The sequence below is a fragment of the Emydura macquarii genome, unplaced genomic scaffold (assembly GCF_026122565.2).
Source record: "Emydura macquarii macquarii isolate MOO-44397 ecotype Brisbane River unplaced genomic scaffold, CSIRO-AGI_Emac_v2 contig_2768, whole genome shotgun sequence".
Taxonomy (NCBI): domain Eukaryota; kingdom Metazoa; phylum Chordata; order Testudines; family Chelidae; genus Emydura; species Emydura macquarii.
In genome coordinates this window covers 11,150,871-11,173,587 of record NW_027132905.1, presented here as the reverse complement: position 1 = coordinate 11,173,587, position 22,717 = coordinate 11,150,871, and the positions used below count along the sequence as shown (strand labels likewise).

At 44.3% G+C, this 22,717-nt stretch overlaps 1 protein-coding gene across 1 annotated transcript in view; it reads left to right on the top strand.

The window, feature by feature from the left end:
- The first annotated feature begins 7,030 nt into the window (after positions 1 to 7,030).
- P4HA2 (prolyl 4-hydroxylase subunit alpha 2) overlaps positions 7,031 to 22,717 on the top strand; it is a 77,033-nt gene continuing 61,346 nt past the window's right edge. Inside the window, exon 1 of the mRNA XM_067567125.1 lies at positions 7,031 to 7,123. The gene's annotated coding sequence lies outside the window, so the exon portion shown is untranslated. The remainder of the gene's footprint in view (positions 7,124 to 22,717) is intronic.

Here is a 22,717-nt window from a genome sequence, read left to right as displayed (position 1 = left end):
GTGGGAGAAACCCCAAGGCCAGCCCTGACCTGGAGGATCTGCCCGACATCGAGGACCCACAAGAGCAGACTGAGCTTGGTGTGCCGGAGGAGCCCCTGGGGCCCTGTGACCTGGAGGAGCTGCCCTCTGCTGACGACCCTGAGGAGTTCCCGGACCTGCCACCGGTCAACGTTGAGGGACTGGTGGGATTCCCGCTCACTGTCTACCCCAGCGACCCAGAGGGAGACACCTGGATGCAAGTACCCGGGGACTAGGTGGGAGGAAGTAGCCCAGGGACAGCTGATTAGAGAGTGGCTGAAGCAGTGGCCAAACAGTCAGTGTGTTGCAGCTGGAGCCCGGCTGACTCAGTGGCAAACCACTTTGCTACTGATAGGGCCCTGAGCTGGGACGCAATGGAGTCAGGTGGGCCTGCGTCCTCCTCCCCCCTTCCCTAACCACCCTGGGAGTGCTTGGCTCCTCTGAACCCGCCTGCCAGAGGATACCAAGCTTACCAGCCCTGCCTGCCTGAAGGCCGGGAGCTACAGACTGCTGTGGCCTGCCCCGCCCTGCTCAAGGGCCGGGAGCTACAGACTACCTTCGCCTGCCCCGCCCTGTCTGAGGGCTGGGGCACCAGACTGCTTACTAGCCCGCCTGTTGGAAGGCCGGGGGCTACAGACTGCTTCGCCTGCCCCGCCCCGCCTGAGGGCAATAGACTGCTTACCAGCCCCACCTGTTGGAAGGCCGGGGCTATAGATTCCTTATCCGCCCTGCCCTACATGAGGGCCAGAGGGCTACAGACTGTGAGGGAAGCCCGCCCCGCCGGGGGCCGTGGCTAAAGACTTGTAATTGGCACTGCTTATTCCCCTTAACCAAGGCGCTGTGGCCTTCCTTGGAGCCTGGGCCTGAGGAAGGGTCGCGACGCCCCGGCTGGACTGTGCCACCAGCCTACAATAGCGGAGAAGTGAGTGTGGATCACACTCTGGAAGCTTGCAATGCGGGATGGTTACCGGTGAGTGGGAAAACATGCTCGAGCTGGAAAATCCACAGTGGGGGCCATTGTCATGTAGAGCTGTCAGTTGTCTCCTGCTACACAGGACTGTGAACCTTGTCTATGTGCAGGACATAGTGGATAGATTTGCAGCAATGGGGTTCCTGAACTGTGGTGGGACAATAGATAGCGCTCATCTCTATTTTGGCACCGGCCCACCTTGCAACGGAGTACATCAACAGAAAGTGTGACTTTTCTATGGTTATGCAAACATTGGTGGATCACCAGGGGTACTTCCCTGCTATCAGTGCATGCTGCTTACATCTTTAAGAACACAGAGAAAGCTGCAAGCAGAGACATTCTTTCCTGGCCAGTCGATTACCATTGGCAATATTGAAATGCCAATAGTGAGTATGGGGGACCCTGCCTACCCCGGCTCATGAAGTCGTACACTGGCCACCTTGACAGCACCAAGGCAAGATTCAACTACTGGCTTAACAGATGCAGCATGTTTGTTGAATGAACTTTTGGTAGATCGAAGGGATGCTGACAGCATCTACTCACTACTTTGGATCTCAGTGAAAAAAATATCCCAATGGTTATAGCTGCCTGTTGTGTCCTGCATAATATCTGAGCGACAAAGAGGAAAAAGCTGTTGCCAAGGTGGAGGGCAGAGGTGCAGCAGCTGTCTGCTGTGTTTGAATAGCCAGACAGAAGAGCTATTGCAAGAGATCTATGTGGAGCTGTGCAGTTGAGGGAGGCTTTGAAAGAGCACCATAACGGTCAGCCACAGTATTGTTCTCTGGGCCAGGAGCGTTGGGTGCCACTTGCTGTACATTTATAAATTTAACAGGGTGTTTTCCTGAACCTATGAATTCTGTGGTGCTTGGTGTGCATTTACAAGTACCATTTGCTTTGACTACCGCTCTGCATCCTGCAATGTTTGTTGTGAACTAAGATAATTTTGTTCTCCAAAATTAGAACTTTAGTGAGTGGGGAAAAACAGTGCAGAAAATCAATGGGCAAGAAAAACTAAGGGCAAAGTTATACAAATTGAACGTAACTTAATAGGGTGATAATTTAAAATTAGGAAGAAAGTAAAGATTTAGGTCTAGTTGAGTGCACACATAGTCTGTTATGGCTGCATTTACACTGATTTCTTAGAACCAGAATTGTTGTGTGCCAATCTGTGGTTTGTTTGCTGTCCCCCATGTGGAGTGGTCAGGGTAAGGATGCAGTTCATGATGCCATATGGTGTGTTCAGGGGTGAAGAGAGCAGCTACCATGGAGTTTTCCAACGACCGCAAAGGGTGAGGAGTGTGGGATTTTGGGACCCGTAGGTCAACCAGGGTCTGCAGCATTTGGGTTTGTTGCCTGAGAAGACTGACTATGCCCTGGTGCATTTTCCTATCTTTGTCTTTTGAGACTCCTGGGCCCTTTTCCTGTTCTCTTTTTCCTTCTCCATGCTGTCGGTCATATTGGCCCTCTACACCCTTTGTTCATGGTCTGATGCAGCATCTTGCAGAACACACATCCTCCCTCATCCTCTTCTGTCTCCTCCGAGTCAGGGTCAGGTGTTCTGTTAGTGTGGAGGGGGCACTCTTTAAGGCTGCCATTCCAGAAGCTGCTGATTAAAAACAGACAGAAGTACCATTGGATTTATGGTCAAATCGGAAAGATTGATTTAAAAACTCCCTTCCGCTATTCCCAAAAACACTAAGACGTGTTTATTGACACTTCAGCTTTGGAGTGCCTTGGCACAGCACCACTCTGTCACCCCAGCCGGGGTGAGAATGGCCTGCCAGGGACAAGGGGGGAAGGATTTTATGTTGCATTAAGCTATACAATTTCAGTTCCTTTTCCATGGATACATGTATAAGGCAATGGCACTGAGTATTGGCACTATTTTCCATGGGCTGTGGAGATTTTATCTGATATCTCACTCCTGAGGGTCACAAAGGCACAGAGAACACAGCTGCTACTGGCAACCCAAAGCTGGGCCCATATGCTGCTAGCCTGTTTACTGCAATGGTGCTAGTCAAAGTCATCACAGAGTGGCATGGCAAAGGGTCCTCCTGTGGCAGAAGAAATAAGGCAGCCATCCCTGGAAATCTATGGGAGAGGGTTGCAGAGTATCTCCATGAAAGTTTCATCAAGATCTCTCAGAAGGATAAAAGAAACATCCCTATATATATATAACCAAAGAGCCCTGAAACCTCCCTCCCTCCCCATGCCTAACCCCACAGGGGATGCCTGTTTTCTGTACCTCTAGCTTTTCTCATATGAGTAAAACAATGAAAAGTCAATACCTTTGTCTTGTTAACTTGACAATGGGCAGGGTGCAATCTTTAATTTTAAACACTGTAAGGAATAATGCATGCACACACTTACCGAGTTCTCTCCCCCTTTATCAGGCTCATCTGTGCTCAGCTGGTGGGACTGGCAAGATTCTGGCAAAGTCTCAATCAGATTCTGACTCCTGGCATGGCTGGGGCATCTTCTATCCCAGCCCCCACCTGGCAGGGGTCTCTGTCTCGACTCCAAGGTATCCACAGTCTGCAGAGTGCTGGTGGGGTCTCTGCCAAGTGCAGCATGCAGTTCTTGCAGACCAGCTGCTTCTACAAAAGTGGCACCAGATCTATTGTTGGGGCCTGCCTGGCCTTCTGGTATCCCTAGTGAAGTATCACCTTCACACAGCACTGCTGCTGATCCTTGTCATATCCCTTTGCCTGCATCCCCTGTGTAATCTATTAATAGATTTCTATGTTTCTATGGCTGATCCAAGCTTTGGTTGAACAGCCTTTTCTCACCACAGACCCAGGAGATCCAATAGGCAGAAGCGCATCTAGTGCGTGGAGCTGCCATGCTTGGTTAGGCAGTTGTACACAACATGGGTGAGTTGCTTGGTGTGCTTGCCAGGGACATCAGGAAATGTATTTCCAAAACACGGCAGCACAAAAATTCCCTGCAGCACAAAACCATCTGCCAAGAGTAGACAAAAAGGAATAGTACGGGGGGGGGGGGGGGGAATGGACGACACCTCATGGTCTATGAGACTGTGAAGTAATTTTATAAGGGAAATGATGGAAGCCCCATTGCTTACCATACAAAACTGACCTGGGCAAAGAACTGGAGAATATAATATAGGGGAAAATCCTTCATTGACGGTGGAGTGGGCTAGGTGACTTAAGTCTTTCCTATGGTTGTATGAATATAGACCTCATGAGTGAGCAGAATCTATAGCTTGCTTCAAAGTAATATTTATAATACATTCAGGGAGGCATATGTTTTTGTAAGGACAAACAATCACAGGATAGTTTTAGCCAATTAACAGAACTGTCCAGGTTTCTTTCTAGCTCATCAGAATGGGTCCTTCCCTAATTTGGTATGAAAAAGACATGACTGTGTGCGCAGTGCTATTGGAGTGGGGGTGCTAAGTTCTGAGCACAAGTTCCCAGTTGTGGAGAGAGGCTTTCTGCTGCTGAATGACACCCAAGCAGTGCAGTAGTCAGGACGCAGAAGCCCAGACAAACTGCCAAACCTGCTTCTGGTCTGTATTGAATCCTGGTTAATTTATCTCCATTTATGGAGTTATTTTATGTCAGGCTGAATATTACATTACTTTTTGGCTGCTTCAAAGAAGACAAAATACTTAACATGATTTAAACAAGTAACAAAATCCATTATAAACCAAAAATTACCCCCAAGTGGTGGGCTTATTGTATTTGTGGTTTGTTTTAAAAACAAACAAACAAACAAAAAAACTTCTTTATGTAATCTTCCTTCTGGGAGAATAATAAAAGGACTAGATCCTCACCTGGTGTAAGTCAGCATAGCTCTGTTGATGTCTATGGAGTTGTGCTGATTTACTCAAGCTGAGAATCTGGCTCCAAATATTTTTAATGTTGTGCTGGGAAAACTTGAAACATTTTTGGTTTAGTGCTGATGTTCATTCACTTTCTGAAAGCAAAGTTATGAAGTTCTTAAGATGATAAAGAAGTGTTTTGATTTCACAGATACACACACATATTTAGAGGACTGGATGGCTCTGGGCTTTTGGCAGTGGGATGCAGAGATTGTGGCCAGTTTAACTCTGGTTGAGCCCAGTGGTAATGGGAAAGTCATTCCCATCTAAAGGCTCTTGAATAACAAAGGAAATTCACACTCCTTGAACTATTAAAACTACAGCAGAACAAAATTCTGGATCAATGGTCCAGTATTTAGTTATATTGTGACATGGGAGACAGAGATTCCTAGTGGCTAGAGCACTGGCCTGGGACTTGGGAGGCTGGGTTCTATTCCTACCTCTGCCACTAGCCTACTGGATGACCTTAAGCAAGTTTGTTTCTCTCCCTTTACCTCCATTTCCCCCAATGTAAAGTGGGGATGAAGATACTGACTTTTGTGTAAAGTGCTTTAACATAAAAATGTAAGAACAGCTATACTGGGTCAGACCAATGGTCCATCTAGCCCAGGATTCTGCCTTCTGACAGTGGCCAATGCTAAGTGCTTCAGAGGGAATGAACAGAACAGGTAATCATCAAGTGATCCATCGCGTTGGCCATTCCCAGCCTCTGGCAAACAGCAATCCTTGCCTATCCTGGCTAATAGCCATTGATGGACCTGTCCTCCATGAATTTATCTAGCTCTTTTTTGAAGGGAGCAAAGGGATATTACCCTGTGACAAAGTGCTGGTGCCCAGCACTCTGATCATTGTATCAATTAAATTGCTCTGGAGTAAACCCAGGGGACAAAACTGTCTCACTGATGGGCTAGGGAGGGTTAAAGCACTAATTAGCCTATTAACTCAGGGAGCAGAAGTAGGCAGGCTGTCTTTAAGAGTCAGAGCCAAGAGAGATCTGGGAGGGAGAGATCTCCTCCCTCTCCTATCTGTGGTCTAAGGGTCTGAGGATTATATGTTGTAGCTAAGGTGCCACACAGTGCTGTACAAGTGATGGGAACACTGTAAATAAACCACCCATGATGTTTACAAGCAGAGAGTCTCCAACCAGTCTGTGTGCATTGAAGAGGACAAGAGTGGAGGGGGCACCCCTGTTACATACCCTGAAAATTTTTTATGTAGTAAACTAAAGTAACCTCTCCCCTGTACATGAACTTGTGAGGTTTGTAAAGAAACCTGGGTCTGTGCAATTATCCTTCCTATTTACTTCCTCTAGTATCTTGAATCTGCTTAGGATCCTAAGTCACTTATGTTTTGTCTACACAGGGATAAAAAAGCTACTGCTGGCTTGAGTCAGCTGACTCCAGCTCCAGGGTGGAGGGTCCCCAGAGCTGGGGCTCCAGCCCGAGCCTGAACGTCTACACTGATTTTTTTTTAACCCCACAGCCTGAGGCTTGTGAGTGGCCAGCCATGGCCGTGCCATGGATCTTTTATGCCTGTGTCGATGTAGCGTTAGGAGCTTTTGAAACCATTACCCACCAGGGCCAAATCCAAAGCCCATTGAAATCACTATGAGTCTTTTCACTTGGTGGGCTTTGAGTCAAGCCCACAGAGAGTGAGACTGTGTGTTATGATGTCCTAGATGTTTGCATTGCAAATGCTGCAGTGAAAAAATATCTGGTCCCTATTGAAATAACAGGGTTTAAAATATAGTGAAAATGAATGTAAATGTCTTTGTTTTGCTAGTAAAATGTATGTGGATTTAATACTAATCCATAACATGACTTATAAAAGCCACCTCCTTGTTGTTCTTTGCCCTTGGAAAAAAAAATTCTCTTATGAGACTACCACAGGGCAGATATTAACAAGGAATTCAGCCTTCCTTATTCACATATCCTGGGTTCACTGGACATCTGTCCTAGGCTCACTTAGACATCTGGAATGCTTTATATTATAGCAATGTATTTCCCTGTGGGTGGTGTGCAGTACTTACACACATGCTGACCTTGGAACTTTCTCCAATGTGTAAATGTATCCTGGACTTCCTAAAATGTTGTATCACTTACAAGCACAGTATCATATCACAGTCATTAGAACTTCACTGGTATGTCCCAGGTGCCCTTTGGACTATCCTTTGTTTGGTTTTTTTTGTATTTTTTCAGACATATCTCATCAGTTCTACACCTTCCAGTGAGATTAGAGCAACAATATATTTAACATGGCTGAGTTTGAACGTATGCCAAAAGCACTGCAAGGTAGGTATATTTTTTGGTAAAAGAATTTAATACTTTCTTCAGAACCCTGTGAGCAACATGTGATTCTACCACATAAAAGTGGATGTCCATACAGTAATGGCTTTGGCTTTCTTCCAGTGTAAAGAAGTATTTGATGGCAATAATTCATACTTCTATAGCATTGTCCATCTGATGATCTGAAAGTGCTTCACAAATGCTAAGGAATTTATCCTTGGAACACTGAAATAGGTAAATACAAACCCCTTTTACAGGAACAGAGACATTCAAGTGATTTGACCAAGGTCACTGCAGAACAGGGAGTTTTGAATTCCAGTCCTGTGACTTAACTATGAAACAATCCTTTCTGTGTCCTCCCTAAAATAATATTAATCTCTGTTCTAGTCATGAGGGAATTTGATGCTCTTTCTGAAAGATCTCCAAAGAATGTCTGTAGGAGAATAGCTAAAGATACAGTAGCATAAGCTGTTCTCAGGAGGGACATTAATTATGTTATGTATGTATGTATGTAATGTTACTACAGTGCCTAGGATTTTCTATATATATAATTTAAAGAATTTGGCAATGCTGTGCTCTCTATAGGTTGAGATTTAAAATATATCTGGAGACTCAAGCGTTCTGCTATGGGCCCTTTCCACTTGACACCTATTTGCCAGATCGAGGGTACAGTATTGGGTCTGTGTTTCCTTTTGTCCTCTGGTAGTCATGTTAGCAAGACCCACTTTGCTTTCTGGGGTATAAATAATGTGCGGTTCTGTATTTCTGTGGCATTTAATGAATAATTTATTCCATAAAGATTTCAGTACCATAATCCATGCTGCTTACAATGTAGTAGTTAAAAATGCATCGGTATCATCTGTACAAACCCCAACTAAGGACCTGATCCAGCTCCCATGAAATCAATGGAAAGATGCCCAATAACTTCAGTATAGCTTGATCGGGCCCTGTATGAAGCTCATAGTTCACTTGAGGATGAAATTTGGGGACCCTGTTTCTTTCTAAAATGTGAAGGAAAACCGGGTTCCACCCATTGCTATATCTAAGCAAGAAATTCACAGGGGATCATTATAGCTTCAGGCTATTTTTGTTTCTCTGGTACAGGACACCATGGGCCAGAGACTCAGCTGGTGTAAGTCCCAGCCACTTCAATTAAGTCAGTGTAGTTATATTGATTTACACCAGTTTAGGACCAGGCCCCATATCCTGAAGGCTAGTCCTGCACGTGGATTTTAATATTTCAACAAATGTATGTTAATATAAGGGAAACCAGGGTTTCCAAAGATACGTATGGTCAAATTCTGCCCACAGTTACATTCGTATAAATCCAGAGTAATTCTAAGATTTATACAAGTGTAACTGAAAGAGGAATTTGATCCCTTTAACAGTTAATAAAGTTCCCTAGCTTTTAATATATCTGAGGCTTGGTCTACACTTACCTCTGCGATTCAGCAGCAGCCGACGGGACTTACGCAAAGTGCGCAAAGAACTTGCATAACTCCTGTCGACTGCTGTGCTTCTCTTCTGTGCGCCGTCTTCACTGCACTGCGCTGCGCCGATGGAAACCACGTTCCGGTCGATGCAGCGCTACGCCACTTGCGGGGGTGGATTAATAACGTCGACTTCTGGATCAACTGAGCAGGTCTTCACTGACTGCTCAGTCGATCCAGATAAGTCGATCTGATGGCGGCGACTTTGCCGCTGTCAGTGTAGACATAGCCTGAGATTTTCAGCTGGAAGTCAATGGACCTGACACTTAGAAATGGAAATGGTCTATTGAAAACACTGAAGCAAAATGTTTTGTTCATTGAAACCGGGGTTTGTTAGTAATGCTCTGTAGAATCTGCATTTTTAATGAATCCAGATTCCAACAAATACTTCATTAAAGTGAATGGGGAAGACCTCTGCCTCCATTACAACTCCTGTGCTGTATAGTCCTCATCAATTTCTAGGATGCAGAAGAAAAATCTCATGTATGTTGGATTTCAACAGAAATTAATTCCAAGAGGCTATTTCAATGAGCGTGAGATTGCTTTGGATTCTTCCACTGCAATCATAGGCGTGCGCATGGGGTGTGCCGGGTGTGCCCAGACACACCCTAATGCAGGGGTGTGAAACATACGGCCGTTTATGATGTGTTCCACGTTGCCATCTGCTGCTGAAAAAGCAGAGGGCACACGATTTTTCGGCCGATGGCAAGACAGGAGGAAGAAGGAACTGAGAGCTTTTGCTGCGATCCACCGCTGAAATATCGTTCCTCGCGATATTTCGCAGCAGAGACTAGAACGCGGCGAGAATTCTGCCGGCGGGTAATTCAAATGTGGCCTGCTGGTGGAATTGAGTTTGCAATGAAATTCAGTGGGTGCACACCCTAATGAAATGTGCTGCGCATGCCTATGACTGCACTCAGTTATAAAGCCTTTCTAATGAATCCAGTTTAGAGGTCAGGTCCATGGATTAGGGATTTCTAATAAATACAAATTTCACAGATACTTGGAACTGATCCATTGCCAATGTGGGAAAAAACCAAATTCCCCAATTCCAGAGTAACATAGGTAACTCACACTCCTTGAACTGCTAAAACTATGGAAGCCCAAAGTTCTGAATCAACCTTTCTCTATCTAGGTAAATTGTGGTATGGGAGGCAGTGTGGCCTAGTGGATAGAGCACTGGGATGGGACTCTGATTCCATTCTTGGCTTTGTCCTTGCCCTGCTGCTGGACCTTGGGAAAGTCACTTCGTCTCCCTGTGCCTCAGTTTCTATAGCTGTAAAATGGGGATAATGAAACTTACCTCCTCTGTAAAGTGCTTTGAGATCTGCTGGCATAAAGGACTATATACAATTATTGCCTGGTGGCATAAACACGTTATCTGAAATACTGCTTTCTTTTGGAATTTCTTTGCCCAGAATATCAGTGATATTCAGAATTACTAACTCATTTAGAAACTCTGTCAAGTACTGTATGTAACAAGGGAAGCTTTGTCCTTGTTTTTACATCTTGAGATTTTTAGGACCCTTATATATTATTATTATTTATTATTTATTTACTATTCAAGTGCAACCTGTAGTTTTCCATCACTTGTCTATGTGCATGCGGCTAAGAAAGCCATTACAGATCTTGGACAGCCTCTTTTTGTGAGTTAGTGTCTGATTTTATAGCAAAATATGGCATAGAATTACTATCAAGGTTGTTTATATCGAATTGTATTAATCATTGAAGATATGCTTCAGGCTTACATCACTTCATTGTTATTAGGCTATGTTCACAGTGTCTAAACACAGTTTATTTTCAGCTGCTGCCCTCTAGTTCTTCTCCAGCTGTTCAGTCGTTCTGGCCTGCTGTCTTGGCTTCCGGGTTAATTCAGCTCTGTAGAGCTAAATCAGATGAGGCCTTTCAAATGGAAAATCTAGAATTCCAGTATGTGCCTTCACGGTCACTGCAGCTGTGAGATCTGGCTTTGGTCCTTTTCCACTGTTATCCAAAGAGGTGCCCAGTCCACACAAGGATTAGGGGAAGGAATAGCCTCTTAAATGCTTCTTGCTGCATTTGGAAGCTGTCATCCAAATTAGTCACTGCCTCATCTACTGTAAAGTTAACAGCGTTCAGTTCCCTATTTACTATGTGTCTGATCCTCTTCTGATGTAAACAGGTCTACTATAGCTCTATTAACCTACTGGTATATGGAGCTGCGCCAATTTACCCAGCTGAATTTCTGGCTCTGTGTATTAATTGTTGAGCAGTATTGATCATCTGTTTGTTAGGCCTAACTGGCTTATTTCTAAATATGGACCAAACTTGTGATAAACCATACAGGAATCTGGATTTCTGAAGGATAATGGCCATTTTATCTGGGAACATGGAACAAGCATACAGAACAGTTGCAGGCAAGCACTCACTGCTAAACAGAATGCTTATTTGATAGGAAAAAAACATAGGTTCCTCAGACTTCCTATGAAACAGAATATTATCTACTATACTAAGATTAGTCCTTTAGTTTAAGCTGTGCAGATTTATGCTTTGAGCTGTGGAGGTTCCAAGTTCAATCCGTAGTGCTCAACAAGATGCTTGTTCTTATACAAACACTGATGTGCCTATCACAACGTTGTTAGTCTTCTGCTCTACGTTTGTTGAGAGCCTACCTCTTTAGCTTTAGCTGTCACTAATTCTGCCATGGGAGGCACTGTTACCTAGTGGTTAGGCCAATGGCAGGCGAGTGAGGAGACCTGGGTTCTATTCCCCAGTCTGCTGGGTCACCACAGGCAAATTACTTCACTTTCCTGTGCGTCAGTTTTTCCTTTTGTGAAATGGGAACAATGAGACTGACCTTCTTTTAAAACCTGTTGAGATCTACTGAGGAAAACTACTACTTAACAGCTCGATATTTGTGTTATGTATTTATTAGCTGGTTAATGGATTTTTGTAGCAGGAAGATCTGAACTATAGCCCCTGTGTGGCCACGGGGTTCTGGTGTGCAGATTACAGCTGTGTTGTTGTTATGTGGCCATGCATTTATTTTAGAACCATGTGTACAAAATTTCAAGCTGGGTGGGCCTCTGGAGAGGCGGGCTCCTAGCTCCATTGTTGCTTTGGTGGGGCATGGGGATCACTTGAAGCTACTTAAGCATACACAGCAGACTCTCTCATTTGGCCTTCCTTCAGGTAGAATGCTCACCCAACTAATCACCATCGAGCTCCTGTTTCCTGCAATTTCTGTATTGGGCTGTCTAGTGCATTTCTGACCATTCTACAAGCCAGTGTTGATTCATAGCTCGGTTGCTCACTTCCTATATGCCCTCAACAACACCAATATGTTCAGGCCCCACTCCCATTTATTGAAGGAAAGAACTACAGAAGCACTATTGAATGTTTTTGGCTGTGGAGTCCTGAAAGGGAACTGTACAACAAGACCTTTCATGGAACTCTAGCCCAGTGGTTCCCAACCTTTCTGTCTCGAGGGCCACAGATATCATTTTTACAACCATGAAGAGCCACCAGTCTCTGCCAGCAGCCCCTCTCCTCCCCCACTGCAGCCGGAGGAAAGGAGTTCAGTGAGGAGGCTACCTCCTCGCTGGTCTCCTATCTCCCTTGCTGCAGCAGGGAAACTGCATGTGTCTTGTAGGCCTGTGTGCTCCACCTGGGTCCCTAGGTAGTGGATCCCTTCTGCAGCCAGGGAGATCAGTGCTCCCATCCCTCGGGTTCCAGCAGGGACCCCAGCACCTAGGGACCCAGGCAGAGCGCTTTGCTCTCTGCTGGAGCCAAGGGAGGTGAGCACTAATTTCCCCTCCCTCTGGCTCCAGAAGGGACCCCAGCACCTATGGACCTAGGTGGAGCTCTTTGCCATGCCCCCTGCTATAGCCAGGGGGAAGGGAGCGCTGATCTCCCATCCCCTTTGCTGCAGCAAGAAGCCTGCATTGGTCTTTTAGCCCCAGGGAAACGCACTCCACCTGGGTCCTTAGACAGTGGCTCCCTTCTGCAGGAAGGGAGCTGCAGGCCTCTTTTAAAGCCCCCATGGGCCACTTTTGGACCGCGGGCCACAGGTTGGGAACCACTGCTCTAGCCTTTATGCCATCAATGTTAGTGAGTAATAATGGAACTTGGACACAAGTGGAGAGTGGAACTTCCCTTGCACTAAGCACAAGATATATTTATTAAGGAAAAATAGATTCAGTAAAAAGAGATGCAGGTCTGGGGAGGAGAGAGCCTACTGCAGCACTATTGTTATTATCTGTATTGTAGTAGCAACTAGGATCCCCAGTCACAAACCAGAGCCCCATTGTGCTAGGTGCTGTACAAACACAGAACAAAGAGACGTTTCAGAGGGGTAGCCGTGTTAGTCTGCATACAGAAAAAACAACCAGAGTCCTGTAGCACTTTCGTGGGCTGCAACCCAAAGCTTATGCCTGCAGAAATTAAAATTGTTAGAACAAAGAGACAATCTCTGCTGCCTCAAGGAGCTTACAATCTAACTATAAGACAAGAGACAATAGGTGGATAAAGACAGTCAGATGGGGGAGTACAAGCAAGCAATGAGACGATATTCGTCAGCGTGATCGGGACCGGTCTCAGCACACCAGCAGCCAAGCTGTGCTCAAGTTGTAAGGGACTAAAATCATTATGTGAATCATGTAACTGCCACATAAGTCCCAGTCTTACCAGTTAAAGCTGCCCCAGGAAATTTCATTTGTATCCCTGACTTCCCCCCAGAACGTTTAAAGTATTTGTTCCATGAATCTGTTTGTTTGAACTTTCCACCCCCGCTTCATTTTTCACTGCCCCCTTTAGACATATGCAGTGTCTTCCCCATGCCTATTCCATCAGTGTTCTGATAATGCTGCAAATAATCAATGATGATGGTCAAATCTACAGGGCCAAATCCTGAGAGAGGCTGAGCACAAGAACTCCCATTGACTCCAGTGAGAGAGTCGGGTACTAAGCACCTCTGAGGATTTGGCTCATATTTTATAAACAGAAGAATCTTATTAGGAACTTCCCCAACTTTTGTTTACGTAAGTATTTGCTCTATGAGTCTCTATTTATGTAAAATTTATCGCATCAGAAGTTCACCTACAAGTCATCTTGGGACAAGGCTCTTATTACTAAGAAGACCTAATTAAGGAAATGCTAGATAAAGGAGGACAATAGAGATGGATCTGGAATAGGGCGCATAAATAAAGAACCACAATAGAAGTCAGACAGTGCAGTGCGAGTAAAAGGTCTGGAACACAGGTTTGAATTATCCCTATTGCTGATCAAAGGTTATTCTCTCGTCATGTATGTGCATGTAACTTCGATTAGCATTCCTGGGAGTTCTGTTTGTGCATGAGGACAGAGAAAGAGCCACTGTACTTCTTACCCTGAGAATCAAGTTGCTTATAAGGCTCACTCTTCACCCCCTTCCCCTCAGTTTTGTACAGGAGGTCTGATTGGGGCACAATTCCTATGTGAGTTCTGCAGAGGAGAGGGGCTGCTCCCAGCTTATGTCCCTGGGACAGGGAATCAGTATTTTGTTTACAAACAGAGGCAGAATGATTAAGATAAGAAAGGGCTGGTGATTAGCTTAAGGATCTGGAAGTCATTAGATGAGCCTGTAAAACAGAAAAACAGGAATCCCTGGGGGTGGGGGGGAAGGTGTTGAAGAGAGAACGCAGGGGACTCAGAAGAAATACATCCAAGCCCTCTGAGCCAAGGTTACCCTCAGAAAAGAGGGGGATAGGTGAAAAGAAGGGGCCAAAACCAAGGGAAGGGATAGCAGTGGTATAAGTTCCCACTCTACCTATGGTACTTATGTGGCTCCATCACCATAGTATCTGAGCACCTCACAATGTCTAACCTATTTCTCCTCACAGCCCCTCTGTGAGGTAGAGCAGTGCTGCTATCCCCATTGTACAGATGGGGCACTGAGGCACAGAGAGACTAAGGACCAGATTTTCAAAGGTGTTTAGGCACCTAGTGTGATTTTCAAAAGTGCTTGCAGGCTCAAGTGCTTTGTAAACCCCACTAGATGCCTAGTTGCATCTTTGGGTGCCTAAAAACCTTTGAGGCACTGGCCTGAGGTCAAACAGGAAGTCCATGGGAGAAGTAGAACCCAAGTCGCTCAGGGCTGGCTCCCTACCCACTGGCCCAGCCTATCTCTCTGCTGCATGATGCAGAAAGAGAGGACTCTGACAGATGGGAGCAAAACCAAGAAGGCTAGTTCTCTGAGACTCCAGCAAATGGTCCCAGGTGATTGGGAAGGATGTCATGGTTGAGAGCATGAAAAGAAGCACAGAGTCCAGGAAGGATGAAGAAAAAGAGAGAGAGAACACTTAACCCCCAAGGGATGGCCTGTTCTGCCCCATGCTGGGTTGTAGAGCAATGGCTGCTGTGAAATTTTACATTTGAACTGAAAAGCATTTTGTTTTGTCATTTTTTTGTTCTGATCTTGAGACAAGGAAGGAATGAGAAAGTGTCATCTGAGTATCAGATGTGTTAATGCCTCAAATTCTTAGGTTTTCAGCTGTATTCAGGCCAACTGCAGAACAAAGAACAGAAATTGCATCCAGAGAGTTCATAAAGTCGATGATTATTGCTGTGTGGTCAGCACTGTTCAGAATATGTCAGAAAATGTAGTCCCTAAGCCAAAGCATATAAAATGTGTAGCCCTGGATAAGATGGCTCAGATATTTAAATATGAAGTGTATAGTTATTCAGCACATGTCAATATCTATTAGTGGGGAGGCACTGATGGCAATAGAAGTTTTTCCTGATTATGGACTGGAAGATTTGACGCTCCAACCTTTTTTTCAAGAGGAAGAGCTGCCCAGAGCTCCTGTGCCTGTTTATTTTCCTTTCCTGCCTGCATTGGCCCTGTTATATCTCAGAAGACTCCATTTTTCCCCTCAACTTTAAAATGTGGAATTTTCTTGGTGTTAGGTTTTAAATATTCTCCTGTGAGAACTGCAATTCAGTCACTGTAGTGTTGTATTAAAGAGCCTTCTGGAAGGTAACTAGCCTTAAAACAGAACCGCCGCCACAGTGTTGCCAACGCTCATGATTTTGTCATGAGTCTCATGATAATTATTATTTTCTTTAAAGCCCCAGCTCCTGGATTCAAGTGGCTATGTGATGATTTCAGCCTTCATTCTTAAAGGAAAAGTAAGTTTCTAGCCCTCATGACTGAGGAGAAAGCTTCAAAATGTGACCCCAGTGCACCCTAAAGGCTCAAGAAGCAGAAGGCAAATAAAAAGGACACCACATCTATTATTTTTACATAATCTCACGATTTTTAAGCCAATCTTATGATTTTTGGTGAGCCTGACCCATGATTTTTGAATATTTGGGGTTGGCAGTACTGTGAAAGTGACTTGAAAGTGTCAGTTTCCCTCCTGTTTAAAGTCACTTATTTGTATCATGGTAACCCTTAGCGCCCCAGGCAGCTGCAGTATAAACTAAGAGGGCCTTGCTTTAGTAGGATGTTTCCAAAAGTTAAATGATCTATTTCAAGCTTGATGAACTGCAAAAAATAAGTAGCCTAAATGATAGAAAGTAATCTTTTTTCTACACAAAAGATTTTTCTACAATTGTTTCAGTTGTTGTACTCAAGAGTTTGTAACAAAGTAAGACTATACATTAAAATTTTAAATCTAACCAGTGTCCCTGACGTGACTTGACACAAGATGTCAGAACATGTTAGTATTAGAGGTGAGTGGGTCTAATATTTATTCAATGTTCTTTCTTTATATATGAATTAGATTAAATGCTCCTGTCAGCTAATTTTGTTATTACCTGCGAAAAAACCCAACGTTTTCAGGTGCCTAAGTAGCCCCATGGAATCACAGTTAAAGTGTCGCCCATTTCCTTCCCCCTCCTGAAATCTGAAATGGCATCCCAGTTAGTCTTTAAATAGCGGGAACATGTTTGCAACTGATCATCCTGCCACCACATCTCTTATTACACTGACTTTCAGACTTAATAGGCTGGTCTACCAACAGTTGTCCTAAGTTGAATATGGGGTGAGATATAAGAGAAGAGTCAGTGTTCTGCCACTTCTTCTGACTGAGATAATGTCTTTAAAGTAGCAAACCTTTTCACACTCATCTCTCTCTGAGCTTGCCAGTGATTAGCATGTCAGTCAGGCTTGGCCTGTGCTTTTCTCTCCCTGATATTTCTAAACAGAATAGGATAGGGATCCAAATCTTTAGCCTGGGTCAGTGTAGCTCTTTTGAATACAATTAGCTATGTCGATTTACACCCACTGGGGAAATGTGTGAACATAAAGAAAACAAACACTCATTTTCATTTACAAAACATAGAGGGGAAGCAGTGAATTTTCTGGCCCCACATTCCTGGAGATTTGGGAGTACTTAGGAATGAAGGTGGTGCATTAGAAATGTCTCGTATAGGTCACATGTGAATGTATTTGTCCTCATGAAAAACTACAACATAGGCCACTGTCACTTTAAAAGTCCAGTTGGACCCAGAGCTATCTGGTTAGCAGTAGAACTGGAGCAGTGAAATTCCACTGGACAGCCACCTAGCAAAATGTCGATGGTGGCTTTTCTATTCAACAGCATGGAAAGAGAACATTTTAACAGAGACAGTGACCCTCCAGCAGAAGGACCTATCCCCACTGCTATAGCAGAAGGGCTGGCTTAGTGATCAATGAAGCAGGCATGGGTCCAGATCAGGACTGTGATACTGAAATGCAGAGCTCAAACCTCAGCTGCACAGAATTTATACTTGTTGTATCTGAGGAGAGAAGTTGGGGGGCATAAAGCCAATCTTGGGCTGACCTCGGGCCCAAAAGGTCTGCAACATAGCTGCCAGCAGCTCATTGGTTGCTCTAACTTATGTCAGCTGTAGTGGGGCTGCACAGGGCCTGCTGGGCCACCTAAGAATTGGGCATATTACTGTGCACAGTACTCCACCCTATCTGCCCCATACCTGACCCTCCACATCCTCTATGTGGATGGGTGAAGTGGGAGGCTATCTCGGCTCTACATCCCTCAATAAATCCCATGTGTCAGGGAAATCCTAAAATGCTCCATTAGGGCTGGTTTTCACTGTTGAAGCCCAAAGAAGCTTTATTCAGAAGACTGTTAATTAATAAAATCAGAATAATTACAAAGGAAGAAGCCTCCACCTTGAGTGCAGATGCCATGAAAACCTGGGAGCGATGGAGATAATTCACTTGTCTCCCAGGTGGGTACCAGATGTGCCAGACGCTGTCACCCCTTCTGATCACACCATTATCATGCTTTTCATTCAGTAATCAGTGCCAGAATGTTAATCTGGGCATAAAACAAACTGTTCACTCTGCCAGCCCATCACAACAAATACCTTCTGGCCAATGAAAACCTATCGGCGTGGAATCAAATCTGATTATTATGGCAAAACAACCATAACATCCTGCGCATATCTATTGCTAACAAGTTTGGCTTTTAGTTTATTCAGTGGGTTGATAAAATATGGCCTCAGCTGCTCTAAACTATTTGGCATATAGTCAAGATAGTTTGGAAAAATGTTCACCCTGCGATTGCTAGTCCACAGTTATTTAGAAAGGGGAGAAAAGAAAAAAAAAATCAGCACGGTATTTTTCACTATACTGTCCTAATTAGACAAGCATGCAATTTGATATATTTTCTGTGATTTTTTTTATTTCCTGGCTCCAGAAATGATCTTCTTAAAAACCTCTCTACTACATTATCTGTTGACCAGCTGTAACCAAAATGACAGATAGATAGACACATGTATTCGCGGTACTGAGGTTTAATGAAAAAATGTCTCATCCCTGTCTGAAAAAGAAAATCCTTTCTGATGTAGAGAGATGTTAGACCAGCAGCTTTGTTTTTGTCACCTAATCCCTTCTCATCTGACTGCTTTGTAGTTTAATGCTGCACTACAGTAGCTGGCTTTAGCTAGACATCATGGGCAGAGGTACAGGTATTCTGGGGGGTTAGGAGAGAGGTAGGGCAATGGAGGCTGGTGGTATAATGCCAGGAGGTAGAGGCAGGTGTAATGGAAGGAAAGTGTCCAATGCAGCATGTCAGACCTTTGATAAGTGTCACATGCACTCTGCTCAATAATGGCGCCCAGGCACTAGTAGCTGTGTGAAGGCTGACAGGCCTTGCTCTTCAAGTCATGCAGCTTCATCCACCTCTTTCAATGTATTCAGGGTACATAGGGAACAGCATTAGCACTGCCCCCTGTGAGAGGACGGGGAACAGTCCCTCTGCACCCTCTAGTGCCCCCATCCTAGGTATCAGTGCTTTGACTCTGGAATAGCAGTTCTCCTGCATTTATAAATATTTGGAATCTGTTTAAGATTTGCTGACAAATCTTTTGGGAATTGAGTATTTTTGGTGCCATTCGTTGTCTCGCCCTTTTTTGTGGATGGTAACTATGATTTCAGGGGTTTCTTTAATTTTAAAAAAAATTTTTTTTATTTCTTTCCTTTTCTTTAAATAAGCAAAAATTAGTATTTACTATCCCAAATGTGTGTTCCTTCAATTATATTGAACACCACCTCCTGTCAAAGCCCTGTCCTTCTAGGATCAGTAAAGTCAGGGGAAAGACTCCTATTTACTGCACTGGACTTTGGATCAGGCCCCTGATGAGACTGTATCAGGGAGTACATTGAATCTTTAGAGCTCCATTTATGGGCATTCATGATGTGTGTTATCTACACATCTAGTTGCAAAGTTTGTTGTGGAGAGTTTTTATTGGATTGACTAAATAACCTAGTGTCAATTCTAATTGGTTCCTGTGCATTTGGAGGATCTCTGAACTGTGGTAGAACAGTGTGGTAATAGTCAAGCAGGGTCCTGATCATTGACACCACTTTTACACTGGATTAACTCCATTGACTTCAGTGCTGTTGCTATTAATGTACAGAGGTGTAAGTGGGAATAGGATCAGGCCCTAGGAATTCAGATTGGATTTTAGCTTTAGAGTTTTTAGGCCAGATCTTCAACTGGTGTAAATTGATGGCGCTCCATGTGCTCTGCCAGTTTACACCAGCTCAGTATCTGGCCCATCATCATCATAATCATGCTGGATTTTCTAAAGATGAGTCTCTAATTTGTTACTCTATTTGCTCACTTGGAAACCACAATTGGAAATGTTTCGCTGCCCACACGTTTGGATTTGCTCAGGGATCACATGGGTTTCTATTTCTGAGCAGAGTGGAAATTGCATGATCATATGGAAAATACCAATAATGCTGCTGAGTTTTGTTTCCATAGAAACTATAGTTCACACCAAAAATACTCAGTCACAACTGAGGAAAGTTGGCATCTCATGGAGGATGCATACTGGTTTTGTTCTTGAGCAATGGCATAACTAAGGAATTAAATCTGAATTGCTAATGGCTGCTCTGAAGTTGGAGATTTGTCTCTTAGTTCTTTCTGACTTTTTATTAAATTTACTAAATTGTCCTTCCCACGACCATCTCGCGTATTGTGGTCTTGTATTGTGTATGTGGCTTCATACACTTACATGAATAAATTGGATGACGTATCTCTGTTATCTTCCCTCCTTTTCTCTATTTGTCGAGTTAGTTGTTCTAAGTAAAACATTTCACCAGAATAAGGAAGCAAAATTGCTAACAGTTCTTTCAGCACAAAACTACAAGGGTTCTATTCTCCTTCATAACTCCCATTGCTTATATGATGGCAAAAGAGCAGTTTTCACCTTTCAGACTTTGTATTAGGCCACTTTTGCCTAGAATTTAACAAGATCCAAAGAGGGTTGAACCTTTAAATGGCTAACCAGAATATTCAGTTGTTATAGTTAATGCTAACCAAGAGAGAGTGTTGAAAGAGAGGTAAAACCTCATGTTTGAAGGCTTGGGCAAATCTCTTAACTATTAGGGATTAGAGTGAAACTTCCATGGGAGTCAGATTACCCCCATTTGCCTGCTGGAATTTCTTACACCTTCCTCTAAAGCATCTGGTGTTGGACACAGTGGAAGACAGGATAATGGATTAGAGGACCATGGGTCTGCTCAAGTATGGCAGCTCCTATGTTCCAATACCTTCCTTGGAAGTCCCACATGTGAAAGGAGTGCAGGTTCAATGCCATCCATTGACTTCAAAGGGGTTACTCCTGATTTATACTGATAGACATGAGGTCAGAATTAGGCTTGCTCCATCTAAATTATGGACATAAAACCAAATTCTGAAGTTCTTGCTCTGAATTTGCTCAGTTTCAACGTCCTGCCCTATCTCTCATACCATTGTCTATTAGGTGTTAATTTACACTGGCATATGATTGGTGTGAGTGTGATCAAAATCAGCATGTTCATTTACATGGGATTTGGACTGATTAAATAGAAATGGGCTGATTCTCCATCACTTTTTTATCGGGTCATATCCATCTGTGCAAAAAAAAGACTGTGAGTCTAGGATCCCACCATTCTTGTTTGGTAGCATTTGTTCACCCGCTTTACATAGGTGTAAATGATGCCACAGGGAAACTCAGGCCACAGGATTGAGCCCCCGGTGAATAGTCAAAGTTTAGAATTTTCGAAGCTGCTTAGGGGATTTGGACTCCTGTGGGAATTGGACATCTGCATCCCTTAGACAGTTTTTAAACTATGAGCCCAATGTCTTATCAAACAGAGGGGAGGAATAAAAAAGCTCAGGCTGACGCTGAGAAATAATTTTCATAGTGTTAGGTGGGGCTCTAGCTCTGACTCCCACTGACTTTAAAGAGAATTTCCTGACTGCAGCCCTATGCAAGAATTCAAAAATGTGACTCAGTCTGAATCTGATCAGGCTGTACAAGAGCAAGGAGAGGCACAGTGGCATGGGTTACAGATGGCTAGGAGCCCAACCTCTACATGGCCTGGCTTTGTTAGTTCATGTCACAGCTTTGGGCTGAGTTCCACAATAGCTTTAAAAAATGCTTTTTTGTAGAGTTTATCAAATGTACTGTATTTAGGGAAGAAACCAGATTGGCTAATATGAATGCATTTGAGGACTGGCAAAATCCACACAGTATGGAGCCATTTTAAAACGTGTTAATTGCCTCTGTAAACTCTGTGCATCTTTCAGGTAGTCTGGTCTCATGCTAATTTTTTAAATAAAGGGAATGACTTTAGGACCAGATCCTGAGGCCTCCTGCCATGCTGTGGAAGGCTCAAAATGCAGTGGAAAGAATGTTGCAATCCCATTGTGCAAGGATGGGAGGCCACACAGGGGTGCTTACCTGGTGGTGGTTCTCTCTGTGGGTCAGCTAGTGGGGGGCATTGACCAACAGTCAGTGAGTTATGTGAATTCACCCTGTGTATGTGCGGGATTGCAGCTGCACAGGTGCTTAACTCCTCCCCCCCTCCTGGATCTCTGAAGATGATTCCATCACTTCAGCCCTTGCATGGCTCTTTCTCGCCTCCCCTTGTAACTCCATTCGTTCGTTTTGTACAGGGACTGTGAGCCCCCTAGTGATACTCAGTGTGTTCTGTGTTTAGAAATCAGCCAGAGCTGGTTATGGAGATAGGGAGGCCTTGCCTACATGTGTGTAAACACAATTTTGTGGAAATCAACTGGGCCCATGTAGTTTCTTCGTATTATTGAGGCTGAGCAAAAGAGACAATGGGGGCCAGGATCTGGCCACAGAGTCTGATGTACCCTTTCACACTTCCAAGTGCTCCCAGTTCAGAACAGGCTCAATCTGCACTGTCCACGCGCCTCCACACTTCCCTGGAGAGGGCACCGTTAAGGCCCAATCTATACACAGAAATGGCACTGATTTAACTCAATGTTTAAATCAATGTAGCTAAATTGGTACCTATCGGAGTGTGGGGGGGGGCTAGTATCAATTTAGTTTTCACTCTGAATTAAGCTAAACTGCTATTAGCCACTGTGACAGGGTGCTGGGCAAGGACTGCTAAGTCAGTCCCTTGTCATGCCAACTCCCATTTAGGGAGGTAAATTCAAGCAGGCTGGAGAAAACCAGCACCTAATTAGAGAACCAGAGACAGCTGCCAGCCCAATTAGCCTGGGCTGCATACAGGGCTGAGAGGAAGGAAGCCAGGGGAGGGAGCCAGGGAGTGGAAGCAGAGTGATGGCTTGCCTCTCCTCGGCGTAGATGCCAAGGGGCAAGCTGAGTATGGGAAAAG